We start from the raw sequence: 4,244 nt of genomic DNA, 5'->3' as shown, positions 1-4,244 counted from the left end.
TTGTTATTTTGTATGCATGATGCTGTATCAGCTAAGTCTGTTTTGGTTGCAAGTGACAGAAAAAACAATTCAAACTGGTTTGAGTGGGGGGGCGGGGGTAGGGAAGCAAAGGTTGTGGGTCTCATTGGCTCACATAACTGTGAAATCCACACAGCCACTGGGTTTGGGCTTTGCATACTGCCCTAGGATTCCACCCTGTTAACAATGTAAATGTGCTTTCTGTTGGTCAAGCCTCTAATTTGGTTTTGGTGAAATCATCTTGGAGGTGGACTTGAGACTGGATTACAGATGGAAAATTAGAAGCTCAGCTATGTGAAAGGGCAACTCTTGCTCTAGTCCAGAAAAGGAATAATGAGAGGCTGTACTCTGGCAGAGATTGTAGGTAAGAAAAGGACATTAAAGAGGTCTAGAGATTGAACATCAGGGGTGCAGGGAGGGAGAGGTCTAAAATGGTTGTTAATAAACTGCCTTGGGTCACTGGAAAAAATTTGAGCCTTTCATCAAGATAGAAATAGAAGAGGTTTAGTAGGAAAAGATAGAGTAACTTGGTTTTGCATTAACTCTGGGGCATTCAGGTAGAGATTTCTAGTAGCTCACCTTGAGATCTGAAAACCACTCTGGGCAGCAGATATGGATTTGGGGGTCCTCCCCAGTGTATGGGCCACCAAATAATAGCAGCATTCAAAGGTTTTGGAAGAGAAAGGGGAAAGGTCTGCAAAGAAAACCAAAAGGAGTACAAGAGCCAAAAGACAATTTCCACAAAAAACAAAGAAGAGGAGGATAAGTGTGAAATTCTAGATGAAATTCATTGAAATTAGAGATAAAAATGTCCATAGGATGTAGCAAACCAAAAAGTCACTATCAAACCAGGCCAGTGACGGAATCCGTGCCTTCAACCACTGGGTATTGAAAAGAATCACAAGCACTGATTAAATCAAGAAAATCAACATATTTATTGCTCACCTGCTAGGTGAAAGACACCATACCAAGCGGATAGAGAAACAACAATAAAAAGCATGCTACTGTCCCTGAGCACTAAGAGCATAAATTCGTCATTTTATGTTTAATTTTAATTCAATCTGGCACTATAACTTAATTTGAAACATGAGCTGAATTTATTCAGAGGGGTTAAGCTTTCTAAAAAGGGAAGGTGGTTTATATACCAAAGTGTGTAATCAAGATCAGAGGATTTTGTTTAAAAAAAAAAAAAATCAATCACGTATGATTGTGCTCATCAAAATTATTCCTCGTTATCTCCGTTCAAGCCCTAATAAGTATTGCAACTTTATCCTATTTCTGGAGTATTCTTGCCACGAGAACAACTTCCAGCTCTTCCTGCTCAGTGGCTTGCCACAGAGGAAGCTTTCCCTCAATAGCCGTTGCCACTTAGCGACTCCTGTGCCCGCGCCGTTGAAAACACTTCTTCAGTTTCTCCCTCTGTTCTCTCTTCCTTTGAATCAAGCATACTAATGGCATCTATCTGAAAGATGGTCACTTCACCATGCTTGTCTGTCTTTTAGCTCCTGGACTCCCAGTGTTTCATCTTAATCTCTCTTGTAACGCAATATGGCTTTGGGCCTTTTCTGCAGCCCTTCCCAGGTTTCTGGGAGGAAGTGAAGAGACTAGCACTGACAATGGCAGTGGAGTCCATAATTCTCATGACCTTGGAGGGACTGGCTTACATTGTAGAGCTTACAATGTTTGTTCAGATCTGTGATCCAGCCCCGACGGCGGGGATTCCTCAGCCGTATCCACAGACATCCTTTAACCCTTGTTGTTTGGTAGATGACAGACCTTTTTCTCTCAATTCACAAACCTTCACGTATCCCCCGTAGGAACATCTAGACCAAATTGAAACTTTCTGTGGCTTGCATGAACTCCACCGAACTGAAATGGGACTCACCTCTTTTCCTTTTCATTCCACAATTCTGGCTGTGTAAACTCTTGCTGCATTTTCTTCGCTCCCTCCAGCATTTTCTTCCATGTTTCTCTCCTAGCAATGGACCATATATAAGGCCACTGAAAGGCAAACAGAAAGGAATTCCGACGTATCTGCCGTGTTGCGTCCTCCCTGCCTCTGTGCCCCTCCATTGGTGTGGGCCATCAATGGCCAGTTGTTTCTGTGTAGTGTGTATGTGTGATTGGCACTCCCTGCAATTACCCTTTCCACAGCCTCTGCCCCCGAGCAGTGCGGCTTCTTGGGTTACTGATGGCCTCCCAACAAACCTGACTTTGTTCTTTTAACCATCTTCTCTCAATGCCATCTCATTAAAGTATATTGCCAGTGAAAGCAGCCTTGACAAATGCCTTTCCATTTGTAACCTGGTCTGAAACTGCCTAACTCTTCTTGTTGAATGGGCTAAATTTTCCAAAATAATTTAGTAGAGAACTGAAAAACACCAGTTCATGGTGTCACCTATTTGTTTAAGTAGTTGTGGTAAGCATGGACCCCTAGGTTTTTAAATGATTGTCCCGTTTGAATAGTGAGACAAGCATAATTTCATTTTGTGTCCTTTGGTCTTAAGCATGAATTATGATAGAATACAAGATCCAGGCAATAAGGGAAACAATAGGGAACTGAGAAGTACAGGGGCGATGGGGGCTCCACATGTTGAGTCTCCGGTGGGAATCTTTGGGAACTAAAGCTTTTTCTGGAAATTCTTATGAAAAAGTGGTAAAATGTTCTATATCTAGATGGAAAGCTGTTCAATAAAAGGTTTGTTAATGTAAAAATAATTTCACTGCTTATAATTTCAAATAGAGTAAACAATATCACTGAAAGCAAGAATGTAGTCCCATCTCCTGTCATGTGGTTTCTTCCCCAGCCCCTGGTTTATTCTCTTAAGAATAAATAACGGCGTGCCTTGGGGGGGCTCAGTTGGTTAAGCATCTGCCTCCGGCTCAGGTCATGATCCCAGGGTCCTGGGATCCAGCCCCGCACTGGGCTCCCTGCTCCATGGGAAGCCTGCTTCTCCCTCTCCCACTTCCCCTGTTGTGTTCCCTCTCTCACTGTGTATCTCTCTGTCAAATAAATAAATAAAATCTTAAAAATAAAAATAAAGGAATAAATAATGATGCAGAAGCAGAGCAGAGGAGTGGAGCTAGCACTTCCCAGCTTGGAACACAATTCTGCTCTCAGTTCTTGGCACCCAGTGAGTGCTTCCACTAGGATTCCTATACTTTATATCTGGTTGTCTTATCACATTCCTGCCTCTGAAGGGATACGCCTCTGCAAAAGGAGGGAAGAATAAAAATAATACAAAATATATATATATATTTTTAATTTCAGAAAGGAGAAAGAGTTTAAGAGACGACTCCTTGTCCCAGATACCACCTACCTTATCCATTAATTAATTTATTTGTAAATACTTCGTGAGCATTTTCCAGGGACACTATACAGTGAAGTGGCTGAAAGTATCCACTTGGGTTCAAACCTCTTGGACTCAGACTTCAGCTCCACCACCTTGTTGCTCTTTGACTTAGGTAGCAAGGCCAAAGCACATTATTTAGCCTCCCCATGCCTCAGCTGCCGCATCTATAAAATGGGATTGTGGATTAACTGGCATAGTCTGTATCAAATGGTTAAGACAATACATGGGACTTAGTAAGCCCCCCTCATTGACTATTAAGATTATTATTCTTGTATAGGAGGTAAATTTCTAAAAAGTACCATAATAGATTTCTGCCTTAAAGAAACCTTATATGGGCACCTGTAACATTTGTAAAAAAAAAAAAAATTCACATACACTTAAATCTCCCAAAAGGGGCTGCTGCGAAATGTGAAAGAAAGGAATTGGCTAATGTGAATGCTTTATAAATAGATAAACCGTTTGGGCTTATGAACAGTGCTACTATTGACCTCGATCCAGTCCCTGTCTTTCCAAAGGATTAGTTACCCCTACTCACTTGAATCTGTAAGGAGACCCAGCTGAGTTCCTCCAATTTGAATCAGGAATGATAGCAAAGCAATTTTACATACTTATATCTCTTTACCCTGCATCACTATAACATACCTATTTTTTATTTTACAGATTTGGAAGTTGACACATAAAAAGTTAAGTGTTGGCTGAGACCAACATTACCACATCCGCTAAAAGTCCTAAGTATCCATGCCTTGATTGTGAAAATCATGTTTCTGTGTCAGTACGAGACTCCCTCAGATGACCTCTCCACTGACAAATAAATCAAATAAATAAAAGTACAGGTAAAAGGTGTCGTTGTATTCTCACATTAATGTGCCTGAG

At 41.2% G+C, this 4,244-nt stretch overlaps 1 long non-coding RNA gene across 1 annotated transcript in view; it reads right to left on the bottom strand.

Annotated features, from left to right (window-relative positions):
• Nucleotides 1-1,902: 1,902 nt before the first annotated feature.
• LOC113916296 overlaps nt 1,903-4,244 on the bottom strand; it is a 2,965-nt gene continuing 623 nt past the window's right edge. The window contains exons 2-3 of the long non-coding RNA XR_003517901.1: nt 3,339-3,535; nt 1,903-2,019 (exon numbers count right to left, since the gene is read on the bottom strand). This is a non-coding gene — a long non-coding RNA (uncharacterized LOC113916296). The remainder of the gene's footprint in view (nt 2,020-3,338; nt 3,536-4,244) is intronic.

This window comes from Zalophus californianus, chromosome 1, assembly GCF_009762305.2.
Source record: "Zalophus californianus isolate mZalCal1 chromosome 1, mZalCal1.pri.v2, whole genome shotgun sequence".
Classification (NCBI taxonomy): Eukaryota; Metazoa; Chordata; class Mammalia; order Carnivora; family Otariidae; genus Zalophus; species Zalophus californianus.
Note: the sequence above shows the minus strand (reverse complement) of the source record. Positions and strands in the feature narration are given on the sequence as shown.